This window comes from Haliotis rufescens, unplaced genomic scaffold (genome assembly GCF_023055435.1).
Source record: "Haliotis rufescens isolate VD_foot unplaced genomic scaffold, xgHalRufe1.0.p SCAF_7, whole genome shotgun sequence".
NCBI lineage: Eukaryota > Metazoa > Mollusca > Gastropoda > Lepetellida > Haliotidae > Haliotis > Haliotis rufescens.
In genome coordinates, this window is record NW_025964361.1 from 47918996 (window position 1) to 47943476 (window position 24481).

A 24481-nucleotide genomic window follows, 5' to 3' on the forward strand; every position below is an offset into this window, starting at 1 on the left:
TTCTACATACAAAGTACTCTATATACACAATGTCATACATTCTACATACAAAGTACTCTATATACACAATGTCATACATTCTACATACAAAGTACTCTATATACACAATGTGAAACATTCTACATACAAAGGAATCTATATAACAATGTCATACATTCTAAATACAAAGCACTCTATATACACAATGTCACACATTCTATATACAAAGTACACTATATACACAATGTCATACATTCTACATACAAAGTACTCTATATACACAATGTCACACATTCTATATACAAAGTACTCTATATACACAATGTCATACATTCTACATACAAAGTACACAATGTACACAATGTCACACATTCTATATACAAAGTACTCTATATACACAATGTCATACTTTCTACATACAAAGTACACTATATACACAATGTCACACATTCTATATACAAAGTACTCTATATACACAATGTCATACATTCTACATACAAAGTACACATCATACACAATGTCACACATTCTATATACAAAGTACTCTATATACAAAATGTCATACATTCTACATACAAAGTACACAATATACACAATGTCGCACATTCTATATACAAAGTACACTATATACTCAATGTCATACATTCTATATACAAAGTACACTATATACACAATTTCGCACATTCTATATAAAAAATACACAATATACACAATGTCACACATTCTATATGCAAAGTACACTATATACACAATGTCATACATTCTACATACAAAGTACACAATATACACAATGTCGCACATTCTATATACCAAGTACACAATATACACAATGTCACACATTCTATATACCAAGTATACAATATACACAATGTCACACATTCTATATACAAAGTACACAATATACACAATGTCGCACATTCTATGTACAAAGTACACAATATACACAATGTCATACATTCTGCATACAAAGTACACAATATACACAATGTCGCACATTCTATATACAAAGTACACAATTTACACAATGTCGCACATTTTCTGTACAAAGTACACAATATACACAATGTCACGCATTTTCTATACCAAGTACACAATATACACAATGTCGCACATTCTATGTACAAAGTACACAATATACACAATGTCACACATTCTATATACAAAGTACTCTATATACACAATGTCATACATTCTAAATACAAAGTACACAATATACACAATGTCACACATTCTATATACAAAGTACTCTATATACACAATGCCATACATTCTACATACAAAGTACTCTATATACACAATGTCATACATTCTACATACAAAGTACTCTATATACACAATGTCATACATTCTACATACAAAGTACTCTATATAACAATGTCTTACATTCTACATACAAAGTTCTCTATATACACAATGTCACACATTCTATATACAAAGTACTCTATATACACAATGTCATACATTCTACATACAAAGTACTCTATATACACAATGTCACACATTCTATATACAAAGTACTCTATATACACAATGTCATACATTCTACATACAAAGTACACTATATACACAATGTCACACATTCTATATACAAAGTACACAATATACACAATGTCAAACATTCTGTGCTACCTGTACTCTTTATATACACAATGTCACACATTCTATATACAAAGTACACTATATAGACAATGTCACACATTCTATATACAAAGTACTCTATATAGACAATGTCACACATTCTATATACAAAGTAAACTATATACACAATTTCGCACATTCTATATACAAAGTACACTATATACACAATGTCAAACATTCTGTGCTACCTGTACTCTTTATATACACAATGTCACACATTCTATATACAAAGTACACTATATAGACAATGTCACACATTCTATATACAAAGTACACTATATACACAATGTCACACATTCTATATACAAAGTACTCTATATAGACAATGTCACACATTCTATATACAAAGTAAACTATATACACAATGTCACACATTCTATATAGAAAGTACACTATATACACAATGTCACACATTCTATATAGAAAGTACACTATATACACAATTTCGTACATTCTATATACAAAGTACACTATATACACAATTTCGCACATTCTATATACAAAGTACACTATATACACAATTACGCACATTCTTTATACAAAGTACACTATATACACAATTTGCACATTCTATATACAACATACACTATATACACAATGTCACACATTCTATATACAAAGTACACTATATACACAATGTCACACATTCTATATACAAAGTACACTATATAAACAGTTTCGCACATTCTATATACAAAGTACACTATATACACAATGTCACACATTCTGTGCTACCTGTACTCTTTATATACACAATGTCACACATTCTATGTACAAAGTACGCTATATAGACAATGTCACACATTCTATATACAAAGTACACTATATACACAATGTCACACATTCTATATACAAAGTACTCTATATAGACAATGTCACACATTCTATATACAAAGTAAACTATATACACAATGTCACACATTCTATATACAAAGTACACTATATACACAATGTCACACATTCTATATACAAAGTACACTATATACACAATTTCGCACAATCTAATACAAAGTACACTATATACACAATTACGCACATTCTATATACAAAGTACACAATATACACAATGTCCCACATTCTGTATACAAAGTACACTATATACACAATATTGCACATTCTATATACAAAGTACACTATATACACAATGTCACACATTCTATATAGAAAGTACACTTTATACTCAGTTTCGCACATTCTATATACAAAGTACACTATATACACAATGTCACACATTCTATATACAAAGTACACAATATACACAATGTCACACATTCTATATACAAAGTACACTATATACACAATGTCACACATTCTATATACAAAGCACACTATATACACAATTTCGCACATTCTATATACAAAGTACACTATATACACAATTTCGCACATTCTATATACAAAGTACACTATATACACAGTTTCGCACATTCTATATACAAAGTACACTATATACACAATGTCACACATTCTGTGCTACCTGTACTCTTTATATACACAATGTCACACATTCTATATACAAAGTACACTATATAGACAATGTCACACATTCTATATACAAAGTACACTATATACACAATGTCACACATTCTATATACAAAGTACTCTATATAGACAATGTCACACATTCTATATACAAAGTAAACTATATACACAATGTCACACATTCTATATAGAAAGTACACTATATACACAATGTCACACATTCTATATAGAAAGTACACTATATACACAATTTCGTACATTCTATATACAAAGTACACTATATACACAATTTCGCACATTCTATATACAAAGTACACTATATACACAATTACGCACATTCTTTATACAAAGTACACTATATACACAATTTGCACATTCTATATACAAAGTACACTATATAAACAGTTTCGCACATTCTATATACAAAGTACACTATATACACAATGTCACACATTCTGTGCTACCTGTACTCTTTATATACACAATGTCACACATTCTATGTACAAAGTACACTATATAGACAATGTCACACATTCTATATACAAAGTACACTATATACACAATGTCACACATTCTATATACAAAGTACTCTATATAGACAATGTCACACATTCTATATACAAAGTAAACTATATACACAATGTCACACATTCTATATACAAAGGAAACTATATACACAATGTCACACACTATATACAAAGTACACTATATACACAATTTCGCACAATCTAATACAAAGTACACTATATACACAATTTCGCACATTCTATATACAAAGTACACAATATACACAATGTCCCATATTCTGTATACAAAGTACACTATATACACAATATTGCGCATTCTATATATAAAGTACACTATCTATAAAATGTCACACATTCTGTGCAACCTGTACTCTTTATATACACAATGTCTCACATTCTATATACAAAGTACACTATATACACAATGTTACTCATTCTATATAGAAAGTACACTATATACACAATGTTACTCATTCTATATAGAAAGTACACTATATACACAATTTCGCACATTCTATTTACAAAGTACACTATATACACAATTTCGCACATTCTATATACAAAGTACACAAGATACACAATTTCACACATTCTATATACAAAGTCCACTATATACACATTTTCGCACATTCTATATACAAAGTACACTATATACACAATTTCGCACATTCTATATACAAAGTACACAATATACACAATTTCGCACATTCTATATGCAAAGTACACTATATACACATTTTCGCACATTCTATATACAAAGTACACTATATACACAATTTCGCACATTCTATATACAAAGTACACTATATACACAATGTCACACATTCTATATACAAAGTACACTATATACAGAATTTCGCACATTCTATATACAAAGTACACTATATACACAATTTCGCACATTCTATATACAAAGTACACTATATACACAATTTCGCACATTCTTTATAGAAAGTACACTATATACACAATTTCGCACATTCTATATACAAAGTACACTATATACTCAATTTCGCACATTCTATATACAAAGTACACTATATACACAATGTCACACATTCTATATACCAAGTACACAATATACACAATGTCACACATTCTATATACAAAGTACACTATATACACAATTTCGCACATTCTATATGCAAAGTACACTATATACACAATTTCGCACATTCTATATACAAAGTACACTATATTCACAATTTCGCACATTCTATATACAAAGTACACTATATACACAATTTCGCACATTCTATATACAAAGAACACTATATACACAATGTCACACATTCTATATACAAAGTACACTATATACACAATGTCACACATTCTATATACAAAGTACACTATATACAAAATGTCACACATTCTGTGCAACCTGTACTCTTTATATACACAATGTCACACATTCTATATACAAAGTACACTATATACACAATGTCACACATTCTTATACAAAGTACACTATATACACAATGTCACACATTCTATATACAAAGTACACTATATACATAATTTCGCACATTCTATATACAAAGTACACCATATACTCAATTTCGCACATTCTATATACAAAGTAAAGAATATACACAATGTCGCACATTCTATTTACAAAGTACACTATATACACAATTTCACACATTCTATATACAAAGTAAAGAATATACACAATGTCGCACATTCTATTTACAAAGTACACTATATACACAATTTCACACATTCTATATACAAAGTACACTATAAACACAATGTCACACATTCTATATACAAAGTACACTATATACACAATGTCACACATTCTATATACAAAGTACATTATATACACAATTTCTTACATTCTATATACAAAGTACACTGTATACACAATTTCGCAAATTCTATATACAAAGTACACTATATACACAATGTCACACACTCTGTGCACCCTGTACTCTATATATATACACAATGTCTCACATTCTATATACAAAACACAGTATATATACAATGTCACACATTCTATATACAAAACACACTATATACACAATGTCACACATTCAGTGCAACCTGTACACTATATATACACAACGTCTCACATTCTATATACAAAGTACACTATATACACAATGTCACACATTCTGTGCAACCTGTACTCTTTATATACAAAATGTCACACATTCTATATACAAAGTACACTATATAGACAATGTCACACATTCTATATACAAAGTACACTATATACAGAATGTCACACATTCTATATACAAAGTACACAATATACACAATGTCACACATTCTACATACAAAGTACACGATATACACAATGTCACACATTCTACATACAAAGTACACAATATACACAATGTCACACATTCTATATACAAAGTACACAACATTCACAATGTCACACATTCTATATACAAAGTACACTATATACACAATGTCACACATTCTATATACAAAGTACACAACATTCACAATGTCACACATTCTATATACAAAGTACACAACATTCACAATGTCACACATTCTATATACAAAGTACACAACATTCACAATGTCACACATTCTATATACAAAGTACACAACATTCACAATGTCACACATTCTATATACAAAGTACACTATATACACAATGTCACACATTCTATATACAAAGTACACAACATTCACAATGTCACACATTCTATATACAAAGTACACAACATTCACAATGTCACACATTCTATATACAAAGTACACAACATTCACAATGTCACACATTCTATATACAAAGTACACAACATTCACAATGTCACACATTCTATATACAAAGTACACAACATTCACAATGTCACACATTCTGTGCACCCTGTAAACTATATACACAATGTCGCAATTCTATGAACCAATTACACAATAAAACGTCACACATTATATATATATATATATGTAATTATTTATATATATAGATATATATAGATATCTAACTATCTCTCTCTCTCTCTCTGTCTCTCTCTCTCTCTCTCTATATATATATGAAATACGCTATATGCATAATGTCACACATTCTATGCATCAAGTACACCAAACATTCGTCACACATTTTCTATACAAAGTACACAACATTCACAATGTCACATATTCTGTGCACCCTGTATACTAAATACACAATGTCACAATTCTATGAACCAATTACAATTGTGTTTGTGTATGTGTGTGTGTGTGTGTGTGTGTGTGTGTGTGTGTGTGTGTGTGGTTTAAACATGAGGAATTTCATTTCTATTTCTGAAACAAAACATTTATGACTCGCCCTTTCCCAAAAACACACACGCACGCACGCACGCACGCACGCACGCACACTTCTGATTATCTCCAAGTCATATATGGTCTGTGACAGTAAAGTTTTGGACATGGCGTATCAAGATTGAGTGCGCGTGGTACTCAGATTGTAATGCCGCATATAAGAGCATGAACGTATATGAATGTATGGGCGTGTGTCATTATGTGGTACAGATAGAGGGAGGATCACTGATGAGCACTGGTGATCACGTGCCCACGCTACGAAATGGCCCCCAAACAGGGGGATGGGCGGTCGACAGGCACAGGCGCGATATTAGCCGGATGGGGCGTTCGGCAAGTAGACAATTTTCATTTCCGACATCAAATGTGCAGATCTGATTTCTGAAGTCCCTTTATTGTTCTAGACGTATAGTGCTCATCCGTTTTCACTCGTACAAATCCTGAAACACAATATGATTCTAAAACGAATAAATCTTAAATCTTCATTAATAAAAGCGACAACATTTTTTAACATTTCATTAATCAAAAGAAACCCATAAGCTCCATAAATCCATAATAGTCCATTGTAAGATTCCGACTGTATCCTAAGCATGTGTTTATGAATCACCATCCAAAAGTGATGCTACTAGATAGATACATGTTCGCGAAACGGTGAGTGTATTCTTCCCCACCAATGGCATCCGTCATAAACACATGCAAGGGCAAGTCAAGTGTTAACATAAAAAACCATATACAAGTCAAAATAGGTAATTGCATCGGAACTGTTTTGTCACTGGTGCTTGAAATTTGGAAATGTCCTCCACGTGTCTGCCACAAAACATTTTGAAAGCTTTACTGAGGCCTTTAATGTTGTATCCCTAATCAAACAACCTTTGAGAAAGAGTCGTATGACGCTCTTTGATCTGAGAGGAAAGATCATGCTTAAAAACATGTTCTATTCAGACTTAATGTCTACAATGTAAATTATGAACACACAACTTTGGGAATATGTGTCTCTTCAATCATAACAGGTGTCTGTATGTCCTTAAGTATGTGCGTATACCCTTTATACACTTGTGTGTCGGTTGGAAATGACCCATTCTGTACATTTGTGGTCATGTATTAAATAATAACATCACGACGATTGGATAGTGGAAGAGTTAACTAAACCTTCAATATAAATATATCCAACACACTTGACATGTTTTATTCAAATTGAATTCAATTTCCGCCTGGGCTGTGCTACACTTCATTCGACTGTCTGACTCACTAATCACATCGTCTGCTTTTGTTTAACAGCAGACGACAATCGATCGAGCGAATCGTGAGCAAACGCGCCCCCTAACGGTGAAGCCATCGTGTCCGCTCGGCAAAGTGTCATTGTCGCAACGCTGTGCCCAAATAGCATTCCAAAGTGACGTCACGGATTTGACCTGCACAGTGTTGGCCTACATAGACGGGAGTTTTCCTTCGCCCGTGCCTCCAAGCGGATTTCTTGTGACAGTCGGCTCGCGCAAGGACCTTCTACGTGGATTTTACCACTGAGTTCAACCACTGTCTGCTCCTGCTGACCAGATCTTCAACCGACGAACATCACACAGGTAAGAGGGAGTCCCCTGGATCACACAGACGCACCCATGTGCTTGTCGAACCGGTTGCTGGTTTGAGTCGCAGTTGACCTTAAAATTCCGTGTCACAAGTCATTATTTTAAATATCCCAAATCGAAGATTCTGGATTATGATATGCAAAGTGTACTATCACTCAGTATTAAACATATATCACAATTTTCTTTTCATTCACAACATTAAATTAGATCTAGTTTACATTTTAGGGTAAATCATCCTGTTTGGTGTGTGACCGCAAATCGCATGTGGTTTGACAGCAGCCTGTCAAGTGAAACCCTGATATGGGAATACATTAACATTTGCGGGGTAAGGCTGGACCTCATCTATGAATTATGATCTATTAACCTTGTCTGTATGTGATGGGTCAGCAGTCTGGGTTGGGATTGTTCTGGAATCCTTCCACATTTATACAACATGATGTCATATGTGTTGCTCTTGTCGGGCTCGGCTAAACAACCGCTCCACTGGGCTGGGCACGGCATGAATTATTTCCATATTTGGATAACACGCTGTCGGGGCGAGAGTTTGTGTTGTTTTAGCATGTGCTGGTCATATGAAGACCCTGGGGACTGGTCAGAGGCTCGTAACCTGCTCGACACTGACAGTTTCAAACACAACATCCATGTTTGCCATGGTCGGACGGCTAAATCTGCCGGTATTTGCTGGTTTCCGTTTTCCCAGCGACTCTGAGTGGTGTATGGAAGCCGTTGCTGGTTGGGACTGGCGTGTGTGGGGATGTGAAGGGGAAGGAAACGATGTACAACAGCTGTGATATAGATGGTCAGTTTGGACACTGGCTAATGACAATGTGTAGAGGGGATTCGGGACTTTCATAAAATCAAATTTATATGACATTCTTGCAATTTTAATACTGATGGTTTTACGAATCTTTTTAATTAAAAGGAGGAGGGGATGTCTCCCGGGGCCCCATCTGGTTTCGTCTGTGGTCTCCATCTTCCGACATTATCAGTATTTGTCAGTAAACGTGTCGTCTGCTTGTGAAACTACACTGGGAACTGCTTACCCCAGCTCAATCTGTATCAGTCGGTTCAGTTTATAAAAGAAAAAAGTCTTGTCACGTTATTAGCATCACAGATGCAGTTTACCTGCGGGGTATCATAACAAAATATGAATACCCTTTGTTACAGAGTCTGATACTTGCTCTATTGACAAGTACAGACATACGTGAACTTTCAGACGATATGTTGAGGGTTCAGCCACAGTGATGTTGACTGAAGGTCTTCACAGCTGGCTATTTCATAACCCAGATCGTCAATACTGTATTATGGTAGTCAATATATTGATGCGTGTAACAAGATACTTCTTATTTACACTGACGGTAAACACGGGGCTGTATGCTCTAACATTACTAAAGGTATATGTACTATGTTGACATGCGCCAGTTCGCTCTCTTGTGTTATTTGAACAGTCTTCCCAACCGCTCCCAATTCAGAAAACCCATAACGACCGCCAGGTTAGACCCCTTCCCGAAGTATGATCATTAACCGTGACGTGATGTCAAGGTGACGCAAGTCCTAAGTGGTAGAACCACCTGCCTCATTCTGTAAATTGTAATCTAACTTCTATTAGATGTTCACCTTTGGTTCGTAGACCTTCAATGACGATATGATGAGCCTAATCGATGTAATATTACCAGTAACGTTGACATTCGCTATTAGTTCCGAGGCAAATGCACGTCGTTATATTTGTTTAACAACAATCAAATCTGCCCCTGAGGCAAGTACGTATATAGCTATGACGTACATGAATACATTCCAAGCCCGATATTACTGTGTCTAATCTTTCTAGGACTGAACCAGGATACCGAAATGTTATACTACATCAAATAAATTATAGAGAGAGAGCGAGCGCACAGTAAAGTTCTAACTCTAAGGCACAATATAGTAATAATTATAAGTGGAGTAAGATTGAACACGGTTTTAATTGCAATTGGCTAGCGCTTTCAACTCGTATTAACCTATAATATCCCCCTTTTAACTTAACTTATCACGTCGGTTGGGGCATAGTTTTTGAAGTGAACACTGAGTTGCAGTAAATATGTGCGGTATATGAATTTTTTTTTATCAACATATGATATTTTAAAATTGTGTATAGGACACACCCTTTACTAAATCAGCCAAGTGATGAAAGGAATGTCCTGGAATCAGGAAGACACTTTTCCGTGTGAAATATCTATATCCGTCCCATGCGTTCAGAAGTCGACGAGTTTCGTTATCAGTCAGTGAGCACTTGCGGCTCAAGTTGGGGAATGCTGGTTTGCGATAGTTTAGTGCCATTGTTTCCTGTATGGGGTTAGGACGCCATGGCGACCACCCGAAGAGTATCCTGAAGACCGGCAATAACACTACTGTGACATGCACGACTTAAACTGCATGGAGGCGTACAGTGTAGACAACGACTCCTTTGTGACTGATCCTGAATTGCTCAGGGTTGACGTAACTATCCAGATGACTTCCTCAATTCCTCCACTGCTATTATTCCGCCTACTACTACGTCTACTACTGCAACCACTACCACTACTACTACTACTACTACTACTACTATTAGCTACTACATGTACTACCTCTACTATTTCTGCAACTAGGGATGCTGCTCCTTGTACTACTTTTTCTACTACTACTACTACTGCTGCTGCTACTACTACTATTGCTACCACTACTACTTATACAACTACTTTTACTATTACTACTTTCACTACTACTACCACTACTAATAGTAGTACTGCTCCAACAACAACAACAACTACTACTACTACTACTATTGCTACCTCTACTACTTGTACAACTACTTTTACTATTACTACTTTCACTACTACTACCGCTACTAATAGTAGTAGGACTGCTACAACTACTACTACTACTACACTACCCTCTTTGACTACTACTACTTTCACTACTACTACCACTACTAATAGTAGTACTGCTCCAACAACAACAACAACTACTACTACTACTACTATTGCTACCTCTACTACTTGTACAACTACTTTTACTATTACTACTTTCACTACTACTACCGCTACTAATAGTAGTAGGACTGCTACAACTACTACTACTACTACACTACCCTCTTTGACTACTACTACTACTACTACTACTACTACTATTTCTCCGTCCCACAGACTCTCATTCCCAGTAGCTAGCCTCCAGGTGTATTGACTAACCATTACAGGGAAAATCTATAACTTTCATATCCCATTTCTGTGTCGATCTTAACGCCATCACGGTCGGGTTCATTAACTGCACGGATACATCCATTGCCATGTGCCGCGAGTTTTATTGAATACGCGTATAGCGTGGTTCGAGGTGTCTTCTCCCTTCATCACAGCCCTCGGGCTTCAGTTGACCTGTTTCTGGTAGGGGGTGGGTGGGGTGGGAGCATGCTCTCTCTCTCTCTCTCTCTCTCTCTCTCTCTCCTTCGCTCGTTGGTCAAAAGATCGGTCAGTGTAACCACGGGAATGCAACAAAGAAATATGACTATAATACTAATGTATCATTTGGGAAACAAACTAGTTAATGCGTTCTTCCTTCGCGCACCATATCCTGGTTCCATCCCCTACGGTGTACTGGTTATTGAATGTGACTGGTGGCTGCGACGGAGGTAGCTTGGGTTATGATCAAGAAAGATCATACTTATAACAATACTTAGAGTATCATCCAAAATAGCATCCCACCATGAGGGATTAATGCACAAACCTCTTCATTTGACCTTTTAGTAAAGTGTTTTCAAAGCTTAAATATCAATGACAAGAACAGGCTAAAAAGTATTGTTGATAATCTAGTTCGTATTTGTTGCACAATAAAGGCCTTTAATTCCAGATCCTGCACCTTTTTCCCAAACCCAATAAATGCAACAGAACACCGTAGGGTGTAACGTATACTGTCCTTGCTCCAGGTCATCCTGGGTCTCACATCATCCTGGGTCTTCACAGATAACAACCCTACTGTGTCGAAGTACGCATGCGTGACATTGATGCACAGAATGGCCCCTGTACAGATCGCACGCATAACGTGATGTGGTTTCATTTCCACTGCTATTTCCTCTGTGCCGGTTGACGAGCAATTTGAATTGAGTTGGCGAACGCATCTGCTGTATTTCCATTAAACAATGCCAGCCGTGTACAAAGCCGATTCCGATTTGAAAATTGGTTGGTCCCATTAGAGACAGTATATCTCTGTACACGATATCTCATCTGGGGAGGGAGCAATCTCCGAAATTGGATCACACCATATATACTACTTAAAAGAAGTTAAAGAACACCCGATTCCTCTACATTAATATAGTTAATATTTTATGCCATGACAGATTAACTAGAGTAATGTGAAAGGATCGGGCGTGCTTTAGCTTTTTAACTTTTTGTGAATAGAATTTGATCTTATATATTCGCAACCATTTCAATAAAAATTGTAACAGGTTTAGGAACGGAGTGAGTGGGTGAATGTTGTTTTTCGGCATAGATAATCCAGCTAAATAACTGCGATCTGTAACTAACCTAGTCTGAGAATGGTCCTGGGATTGTATTATATTGTTTTCACGACTAACCCCCCACCCCCCTCCCGATTTGTAGCTATGAAACATTTTGGTGACGCACTTCTTTTCCTGTGTCATTCTTTCATGACACCCCAGGGGAGGTGGGGTAGGGAAGCCTAGTGGTTGAAGCGCTCGCTCGTTACGCCGTTAACCCGGATTCGATTCGTAATATTGCTGAAATATTGCTAAAAGCGACATAAAAACCATACTCACTCATGACACCCCACCCAACCCCTTAATCTCACCGGCACTTCTCCCCAGTAATAAATGACCAGTCCCTAAGCATTAGGGCTTTTCCTTTATCAGTAAACTGTTATGCCGGACGTGAACGAGTGACGGTGTTTTAAGTTGTGGTCCGCAACACTGTCGCTATTCTCTGGTGGCATTGGACAGTGTACTGAAGCCCGAACCTTCTGGACTGGTGGGTAACGTTGAGAACAACAATCCGCGCCGTCGGGGTACGATGACCCACACCGCGTCAGCAGGCCTCGGGCGTTGTACGGTCTTCCACGGTCACCAACTCAAAATGTAAATAATCAACAAATATTTAGTGAGCGCGAGTCGCGTTTATTTGGCTTCATAGAACAAGCATAGTTAATTGGATCGTAATCCATCCTAGAAACACATGCGTCTTGTAACAGGCTTAGTTGTACGGCGCTCCATGTGAGTCAACGTTATACCAACCAGTTTTTCCACAGCCGTATACACTGCCGAACAAACATCCCTATAGCATCATGTAAACACCATATAGTGGCGACTATGTTGCACATCTTTTAAGACATAATGAATAATATATGGGATATATGCAATGTCGTGGCCGATGTTTGACAAATCCCTAAGTCAATGTTTGCTACAGAGCCTTGCACTTCTTTTCGAATAGGCGGATGTAAGGGGAACGCGGTACAGATGTGATACCCGTGAAGATCCGGGGTAGAATAGGTCTTCAGCAACCCATGCTTGGCTAAAAGGCGACTATGCTTGTCGTAAGATGCGACTGACGGGTCGGGTGGTCAGGCTAGCTGACTTTGTTGATGTATGTCATCGTATTGCATATATAGATCCCAATTGCGTAGATCGATGCTCATGTCACTCACTGCATTGTCTGGTCCAGACGCGATTATTTACAGACCGCCGTCATATAGTTGGAATGTTGCTGAGTGCGGCGTTTAACAACTAACAACAGATGTATGTCGCATTTCTCACACCGTGAACATTACCTGTATTGAAGAAGTTGTTGCTTGACCCCAGAATGGTGGCATGCGTCCTGAATATAGGTCGACAAGGAACGTGATATTGAGAGCCCGGTTAGGTTGATGTTGATTCAACGTGAGTGGCTATTTGGTTCGCCATTCGTATTATTATCATTGGTCTGTTAGCACCCTACCCATCGTCACGGGTTGCATCAAAGTGATAACCGTATTGACTTGCGTGACTTTTTCTCCAAATTAAGACTGTCACGATGTTGTATAACTGACATACTGCACAAAGCGGCGTTAAGCTCACTCAGTCACGTGTATGGTAACATGACACTCATGTATATACTAAAAAAAACACACGATCCCTTCAGATTACTGTAGTTATTCTGTCATTGGAGATTAACTATAGTCACATTGAATAATCGGGTATTCTTTCTGGCTGCATTAGCGTACCATCCCCCAGGATTGGTCGATGATCACGCTATCGACCACTAGTTTCCACAGATTGCTGCACTTAGACCGAAGTTAATGAAAGTAAATAAACACACTTCCTGGTTTTAATAAGAAAAAACATTTCCTAACCATATTCCTCCTTCCTTGACTATTTGTGGGTCAGTAAATAGCTAGTTTTGACAGATTTCTAACTAGTTCAGGTTAACATATCAAAACCAGTTTCGATTGATTCAACAAAGCAGGCCGTGACGCAGAGGACATTTACATACTCGCAGATCACATTCCCTTTCTAGAACATGCGCTTTCGTTTCATGAAGCTTGTCAGGTTTGTGCGCCATGTTGCTACAGCTGCACCAGACCTGTGGGTGATGTCATGCACGAAAATTGAACTGGCACACCAACAGGCATAGCATTGTATGACTACATCTCACGCTGAGTTCTAACTAATCAACCAAAATGTCAAAGCAAATTCATTACAGCCATATGGCATGGGTGGCCTAGTCGTTTAAGGCGCCGTGATTCGCAGTGCAGAGTTGCGTCCCTTGGGCATACCAGAAACCTATGATTGTGGGTTCGAATCCCGGTTCGCCCCGATTATGTTTCTAGGTTTGTCAGCGCCATACCCGTACTCGTGGGTCTGAGACCTGCATCACTTCGGGCTTTCCTCCCACATTAAGCTGACACGCCGTGTTACAACTGGAATACTGTTAAAAGCGGCGTTAAACCCAACTGACTCACCCACTCACTCTTTGCCCCTGACAGATCTGCAGGATCCGATGCAGTGTGTCGGGTGATGCTGCACATTTAATAGCCTCAATCAGGCCAGTTTTGTACACCATGTGGACCCCTACTTCTATTGACCTCTCCCAATTCCAGTGTCATGGTTTGCGCGATGCTAGACTAACATATAGTCTCTGAAATTAACATATCGTACAGAAAAAACAGTTGCTCAGTTATCTTAATAAAAATATAATAAAAAGGGAGCCCAGTGATTCTCTTCATTTTCAGATACTGCAGTAATCTAGACTTGCCAAACATTATAGACTTGCATGGGCTGTCGTTGATATATTTGTATCAGGGTCTGTAAGACAGACTAGCGCGATGCCTTCTCACTGGCATGGTGCGTTGTGAGGTTTGGCTTTGAGCTGAATTAAAGAATGTTTACACATGTTTGAAATTAACCCAACGTATTCAGGTCGCCGATAAGGAATAATAAACTAGCTGAGGAATGTGAACAGTCCGATATAACGCTAGATATTTCGCTTGCTGACCTGTGTTCGCCAGTTCTAGTTAATTAAAGTCTAAGGAACAGATAACCTTTGTATATTGTGAGATGATATTTATGTATATTTACCAACCATCCACTGATAGGAAATGTTAAGGCTTTGGTATTTTAAAATCTGCTTATTTGTTTTACCTACAAAATAATGCTGTGACAATGTTGTTTTTGTGTATTATGTATAATTATATAGATACGAGATACATTTATTGTGCAAACGTTCCTGCAGAAACAGTGACAATATTCTATTAACTATTAAGATAAGTAAAATATAAGTCAAAGATGTTTTTTTTGTACATATACACCCACTAGGGGCCGGGTACAGAAACAAATTAACAATATTTTACATAATGACAGTCGGAAATATACAACTTTCATGGTAATAATAATGATAACACACAATGTCAGAGCATATGGTGATAGCACCGTGGTGGAACCTACACAGCCAGGAGTCAAGATATTCCAAAATACCAATACAGAATGTTACGTTTTAATCTTAGCTTAGCTACAATGAGTATTTCAGATTATTAGAAATTGTATAGATTTTAGATTATTTCTATGAAACCCGATTCATTAATTATAAAATATATCACGCCTGCACGCAATTTTGTGAAATGCGAGCGTAGGTTAGAGAGCCAGATGAAGGCATACTAACACTAAGCGTCCTCTGCCCCCGGCAAGTCTGACCTTCCTTCAGGGAACTGTTGCATGCCAGGTAGGGTTATTTGCTTGAGGAAATACTGTGACCACTGATGCAAAGCACGCTCCTGAGGATCAAAGTCGAGTGTTCGAATACCTCACTCTTCCTCACCCAGCAGTTGAAATGGTCAGCTTAGTCCCATCAGCGACTCGCCTTGACACCCGCGTGAAAATTGCCCGGGGATAGTTTTCGCTGTGTAATAATGCCCGGTCAATTACATCAGTTTGTTAACGAGTGGGTGCGATAGATAATTACGCGATTGTATCACGTGGGAAATGAATGTCTCGCACCATAACATGTAGATATTCTTTTCAATATTTCACCGGCTGTTGGCAGCATTGTTTGCAGTGAATACACAGGGCAAGAAAAACACCAGAATGTAAGTACTCCTTCTGGACGCAACTCTCACCCATGAAACACTGCGTGGAAGTATGGTCCATAGTGTTTGATACTCGACAATGTATACTCTACGAAGTTGTTTGACAAATAGTGGACGTGCATTGAGAGCTTATTGTATGGCTGATATAAATGGCTACCCTGTAGAGACTCATGCGTCATGTAGCCTGATTGAAATAGGACAATAGCTATTCATGGTCAACAATGGCAAAATTAGGTCCCATATTTCCACATGTTATAATATGTTGGAGAAATACTGGCGCGGTAGAAGACAAACATATGGGCTTGGTATGTAACCAACATATGTTGCGATTTTTCTGACATGGAAGAACATCTTCAGGTTCTTTTTTCTTCTCGCGTTTATTTACGTTCCGTAAAATAGAAAATAAACCGATGTAATCTCGGTCATTGAATGTCATATTCACATAACATATCTAAGTTTTAAATATGTTATTAATTGAAAGTTTGACGTTTGAAATGGTCCCCTCGCAGCTTCTTGATAGATTTATTACACCGGTGTGACTGCATTGACGGAGGCCAGTATATATATATATATATATATATATATATATATATATATATATATATATCTACTGATCCTGGGAACAACCTGTATCAGCAAGGCGTGATGATTAGATGTGACTGCCATGGGAATTCTCAGGCGCATATTGCGTGAGTTGCCATAACGAGGCTGTATTTGTCTGCAGCAGTAAGGGTAGGAGTAGAGAGAAGCTGTATGTCAATAGGCGGGGACGTTACCGTCGATGTTGAAGACTTTTATGAAAAGGTCTAATGTGATGTGAAACGTTCGTCTCCATATGTCATGCATTGAAACTGAGTGGCTTATTTCCTTCTTCAAGTATGCAGTTCGCGACCAATGTCTTCTACTGCTGAGTGTTGTGGCCAAACTCTGCACGTGTGTTCAGTGTACTGTCTCTTGGTTCATTTAGTTCCGTGTTCCTTTTGTGTTTTCAGTTCGGTGTTAGGTCAATGTCTACAGTTCGGTGTTAGATCAATGTCTACAGTTCGGTGTTAGATCAATGTCTACAGTTCGGTGTTTCCAAATGTCTACAGCAGAGCTCCAGATAAGCTTTTGGTGTTGTGGGTATTTTACCCATGCATTTAAAAATTATTGGGTATTAGTAATTCTATCTGGGTATTCAAATTTCTGTTAAGCACTAGTTTTTACACATGTGGGTATTTAAGTTAAATATTTAAAAACACTATTCATCTAGGCCCTGCAAACTGGTTTCGTGTGGGTTCGAGAGCTTTATAGGACTCAAAATACCACGATACTTCCACAAGAAAGTGTGATGGCAAATGATCATGATGTAACTGTCATCGTGGACTTCGGCAAGGTTGACGGTATGCCCGTTTATAATTTCAAAATAAGTTGCTGATTTGCTAATCGAATACGCAGGGTTATTTCACAATATTTTGATGATACGCACAAGTTTTATTTTGTAGCGTATCTGTAATGTTCGTTGCGTATTTGATACACTTTGATTTTATTTTACTGCGTATTTCTGCATTTCTGATGCGTATTTTACGCAGATACGCAGCTTATCTGGAGCTCTGCTACAGTTCGGTGTTTCTAAATGTCTACAGTTCGGTGTTTGATCAATGTCTACAGTTCGGTGTTTCTAAATGTCTACCGTTCTGTGTTTCAATGTCTAAAGTTAGAAGTTTCTAAGAATATATAGTTTGCTGTTTGATCAATGCCTACAGTTAGGTGTTTCTAAGTGTATACAGTTTGCTGTTTGATCAATGTCTACAGTTCGGTGTTTCTAACTGTTTGAAGTATGAAACATGTGAGCCCTGACACGGATATGATTCATATCCTTACATCAATAACACATTGAAGTGTCGTGTTCACAACAGACTGCTGTTTCTGAGCGGACATGTCTGAGCAGGGTGTGGACATATCACGTGGAGAAGACAGCACAACGACGCTGCATGTAAGGGTGATAAGTCGTTATGCAATGTTTGACATGACCTCAGCATGTCAATGTGGACAGATTGCATGCACGTACTACACATATGACCAGTGGTAGTCAGGCCTAACAATGAAAACCAGCAGTGATTAACCAGACTAGAGGATATGTACCCGCCACATTTTCACTGCAACCAAAGATATACGTCTTTGCTGGAACCAAACAGGAAATCATGCAGACTGCGCACGCAATCGGTTTGTTGCTGTCTCCAGTGAAAATGTGGGGTTGTTAATCATTAAGATGCACATTTTATGAATTTGGAATTTGTGTGACTATTTCTAGTTAAAGTGTCTACATATTCTATAGTCTGGTTGCTCTCTGCTCGTTTTCATTGTCAGGCATGGTAGTGCGCTTTGAGCAATAGACCAGGAACATCAGACATCGTCTTTGTGTCGGTAACAACAGTAGTGGTGATCAGTGAGGGTCTCATGAAGGCTTCCTGTGGAATCAGACAGTAGTGAGTGAGTGAGTGAGTTGGGTTTAAACACTGCTTTACACATTATTTCACAGCTTAATATGGAAAAACACAAAGTGAGGCAGGTCATATAGACGCTTACTAATTTGGTGAAACCATCAAGCACAGATATGTCGCTGAAATACCAAGTCTTATTTTGGGGGCGGATCAAGGACTCGAACCTGGGATCAGTCATCGTGGCACAGCGAATTGCGAAATCTAAAACCACTGGGCCACCCGTTCCATGGAGCTAGACGCACCGGTCGTAGTAATTGGTATGGAGTTGAAATGACGAGAATACAGTAGCCTAATGAAGTGTTATATTTCCTCCTGAGACAGGTGTCACTCACGTGTAGTAATCGGAGTAGGCATTGGGACAGCCCTGGCACACTAATGACAGACAACAGCAGAAACACTATGTCATGACTAATACTACCCGTGACGATCCGAGTTAGAATAGGTCCTCAGCAACCCATTCTTGCCGTGAGAGGCGACTATGCTTGTCGTAAGAGGCAACTAACGGGATGGGGAGGTCAGGCTCGCTGACTTGGTTGGTGCATGTCATGGTATCCCAATTGTGTGGATCGATGCTCATGATATCAATCACTGGATTATCTGGCCCAGACTCGATTATTTACATACCGCCGTCATATAGCTGGAATATTGTGGCGTTAAACAACAAATAAACAAACAAACAAACAAACAATGTGACTAATACAGGGATTAGGGCTGTAGTGCCCAGTATATGCCAGCAACACACAACCCACGGGGATTCCGGGTTGGGATGCGTCCCCATTCGTTACCAACTCGTGTTATTCCGGGACAAATCGAATAGCAGGTTACGGAAAGGGGCGAGTGGTGACGAATGATGCGTCCCTAGCAACCTATGATGGTCGAAAGAGGCGACCAAATGTATCGGGTGGTCAGGCTCGGTGACGGGGTTGACTGCTTATCTTCGCCCCCCGACGGCGTGAGTGAGTGAGTGAGTTTTATTTTACGCCGCTTTTAGCAATATTCCAATAAAATCACGGCGGGGGACATCAGAAATGGGTTTCACACATTGTACCCATGTTGGGAATCGAACCCGGGTCTTCGGCGTGACGAGCGAACCGAGGGCGTGAATCGTTGCTCACAATACCATTCACTGGATCGTCTGGTCCAGAGTAGAATATCGCGGCGTTAAACAAGAAACAAACAAGGGCTGCAACTGACAGCTCTGGGAACAAACGAAACGTGTATTTTATGTTGGTGTTCGTTTTCATTTTGGGATTGTGTTTGTGTCATGGGTTAGCGTCGACTAACGTCCAGTCTCTGAAATGAACATATTTTACAGAAAGATACTTGTTTAATCATCTTAAAAAGTATATTAAAAAGGAGCGAAGAGACTTTCTTCATTATCAGAAACTGCAGTTACCTAGATTTGCCAAATATTATAGACTTGCTTGGGTTGTATTGGATACATTTGTTTCAGGGTCTGTATGACAGACGGGGCGGTCAGGTAGCCTAGTGGTTAAAGCGTTCGCTCGTCACGCCGAAGATTCCCGACATGGGTACAAAGTGTGAAGCCCATTTCTGGTGTCCCTCGCCGTGATGTTGCTGGAATAATGCTAAAAGCGCCGTAAAACCATATTCACTCACTAACTCTATGACACACAAGGGTTACCAATTATGAAGTCATTAGAGATCCACACTTAGAACTGTTAGGGGCATCTTCCCGAGGCAAGGGCGTTAACTGACTGTAAAAGTGGAAACTGGACTTTTACAGTCAGGTAACGCCCTTGCCTCGGGAGGATGTGTTAGGGGCTGCTGTAGTAGAATAATAATATGTGTTGGCTTGTTAGAAATATGTCTTGAGGGATGTCCAGTTTTTAGAAGTTGTATAAAGTTGAGAACATTCTTCGAAGAGCCCTGGTATAAATAACCAGTCGAGGTGTTTCCCCACCAACCGACGTGTGGCTTCGAGTGATATATTTTCAACGCGTCCACGACCGCGTGTAAGGAAGACTGTTGATACAGAACAGGGCATTGTTTGTTTCTGAGAGGTTGATGTACAGGGAAAGAAAGTGAGCATTGTTGGGTAGTGTGCGTGTGTGTTTGGGGGTTGGGGCTGGGAGTGGAGGGTGTTACGACATATCTAGTGGAGGGTGTTACAACATATCTAGTGATCTGCATGGGACTCATTACCCACCGTGGAAACAACGCTAGGGTCGCCACAATCCCAAGATTACAGGGCATTCTCTGTCAACATAGGTATTAAATACATGGGTGCATGATGGGATTAACTCGGTATGACCACCACTGAACTAAAGCGGGTATGATCTCAATATTGTTATAACCTTACATCCGTCCGCATGGCTGGAATCTCGTATGATGTTTTTGTTTATCGAAAACAATCTAATGCCCCGCGCGAGGCGAGCTGGGCCGCGTGGGGTCCACTAAACAGACAACACGGGCTCCCAATACGCAATAAACGAGAATGGATTAACGTATGGAATTATATGTCCATTGTTGATCCGATAATATCTGACCTTCACCTTGGCACTACCCGAGCACTTTCACTGACTTTTATGTTGAGTACACGCCGCTCTAATACCTGTATCCCAATCGGGACAACGTTACCAACAGCAGTATCTTCTATCAACCGTACACATTGTGAGATCCTTATGATCGGAATGTCTGTATCCCAGTCAGTTGACCCGGTACGTCCTCTAGTCCCTGCGCTACTGATGCTATGGGACCACATCCGTGGCCTAGTGGAGAGCGTCTGCATGGAGGGCGGACGGTCGGTGGTTCGATCCTCAGCCCCCTCAGAACAAGACGTTAAAATATGGTACTTGTTGTTACCGTGCCTGGCGTTCGAAATAAAAGGACTGGTCGGCTCGGCGTCAGTAGCTGTGTCTGAGTTAGATATCCATGTTAAACTGCGGCATGGTGCCTCAGTGGACTAGCTCTATATTACAGGCAGGCATTATTCCGGACAAGCGCGCGCACGCACACACACACACACACACACACACACACACACACTTGAATACTATATGAGGTCCAATAATCTTCAACGTGACGATAAAATCCACTTCATCTCACCTCACCTGATGATGTGGCCCCGTCCACGGCCGACAAGAGCAATGGCCACTAAAATAGCCAGATTGAGCTGTGTGCAACACGTATCTCAACACAGAACATGAAAACCCCATTTGATATTGATAATTAATCAGTATGATAACCCATAATCAACGATGCGCGTGCCATTTAGCACAAAGCACTAGTTAAAGCTAACGTAAGGATTTTAGTTTTGATAAAATTGACATTCCGTACAAATCTGATCTTCGTGTGAATTCCTACGTTCTTGTTCATTAATGTGCATTTCACACCGCAACGAATGAACAAAGTTCAGCATTTGAACATCTGCATAGGTATTATGTCAATGAAAGCCATACCCTGGAGATTATGTGACACGTATTTCGGTAAAATGAGCGAGACACATGTTGAATTTAGGCCTGACTTGTGTGTAAACGATACTGCATTTCTTGAGTAAATTGTTGATTCTGAAATGTTATCAGAGGCTTACAGACGGTAACGCAAATATACCGCCTAGGTCACCTCTGACCTGCGAGGATGTCAAGATGACGTAAAAGGCCTAACATGGCTATGTTAAAGCTCCGTTTGAATTAGGCTGCTAGTCAGAAATGTCCCTCAGACAACAATAAAGTCGTTATTTCTTTGCAACGTATATTTACTGTTGCTGTTGGTTCTATGGCTTAAACATCAACAGCAATATGTGCTGTTTCTAACGACGTATGTGCCCAGTGATAAGATTTAAGATTTCTTATGATCACGCCTTGTTAAAAGTCGGTGGGGTAAGCCAATGGTTACAGCGTTCACTAGTCTTGCCGAAGATCGGGTTTCGTAAAAGCCCTTCGTCCTTTGTGGTGTAGTGACATAGATTTAATAACTCACGGAGCACAGAACCCTACTACACTTTCTTGTGGTGGTGTAGCCTTGTGGTTAAGGCATTTCCCCAGCGCCGGAGGCCGGGTTCGGTTCCCGATATTGTCAATAGCTCAGGCACGAAGCGTAGTGTACGCTATGTATATCTGTACATGATTACCTTCCATGAACTCGTAGGGCAGGGGACAATGCCCTATCCCTATGGGGCAGCAACTATGTAGATACCAGTGGAGGATATGTCACCTTTAATCTACACACCCGTGAGTGTATTGAGTGCCTTGTCTTGTCGTCCATTGCCTTGTATCCTTGCAACACGGGTACGCGCGGCACAGGTGAGGGCGTTCTTCGTGGTTTACGTGACTTTATATAAAGTTATTCTAGCGCTAATACCGATAACAGTTCAGTATATATATATATACACATGAATCATTTCTATCCATTCCATCATGTAATAACTTCCGCCTTTGGTTTGAATGCATTTACTAATTTTAGTTTCATTGTCTTCTGGACATGGACCCCTCGGCCTCATAATCACTTTCCAAGAGTTGCGTCCATTAGCCGTGTCAGGATCCGCTGGTCGAGGATACGAATGTCAGATTAGCCCATATTATATTTTCAGCACATTGCCTAACTCTAAGGCTTTTAGGACCTGCGAAAATCTTGCAGTTTTCTCAAACAGTAAGCTGATACACCGCAATTTCACTGTAACATTGTTCAAAGCGGCGTAACTTCAACATGTGTCCAACAGATACATTTAAAGCGCCAACGTCCGGTGGTGGTGGTGGGGTGTGAAGACCAGATGTTGTATGTTGTATGCAGTAAAATTGACTCGGGAAGGATTTTGATATTTTGGACTCCACCCTTTTAATAATGCTGGATCCGCCCGTGGTATTTATATTTTGCACATTTTTTCAGCGTTCACAAAGGTATTTCATTTACATCTTTCTAAGTAAAGACTGACAAAACTATATAAAAGGCGCATCACTGTTGCTTGCCCAGTTGATTTCATTGC

The 24481-nt window shown here is 38.8% G+C and overlaps 1 protein-coding gene across 2 annotated transcripts in view; it reads left to right on the plus strand.

Annotated features, from left to right (window-relative positions):
- Positions 1-8231: 8231 nt before the first annotated feature.
- Positions 8232-24481, plus strand: part of LOC124143699 (myophilin-like) — a 32500-nt gene continuing 16250 nt past the window's right edge. Inside the window, exon 1 of one of the 2 annotated variants that reach the window (XM_046512756.2) lies at positions 8232-8470. The gene's annotated coding sequence lies outside the window, so the exon portion shown is untranslated. Of the gene's footprint in view, positions 8471-17030; positions 17054-24481 lie in introns of those variants that run through there. The other variant, XM_046512757.2, reaches the window with a different exon arrangement.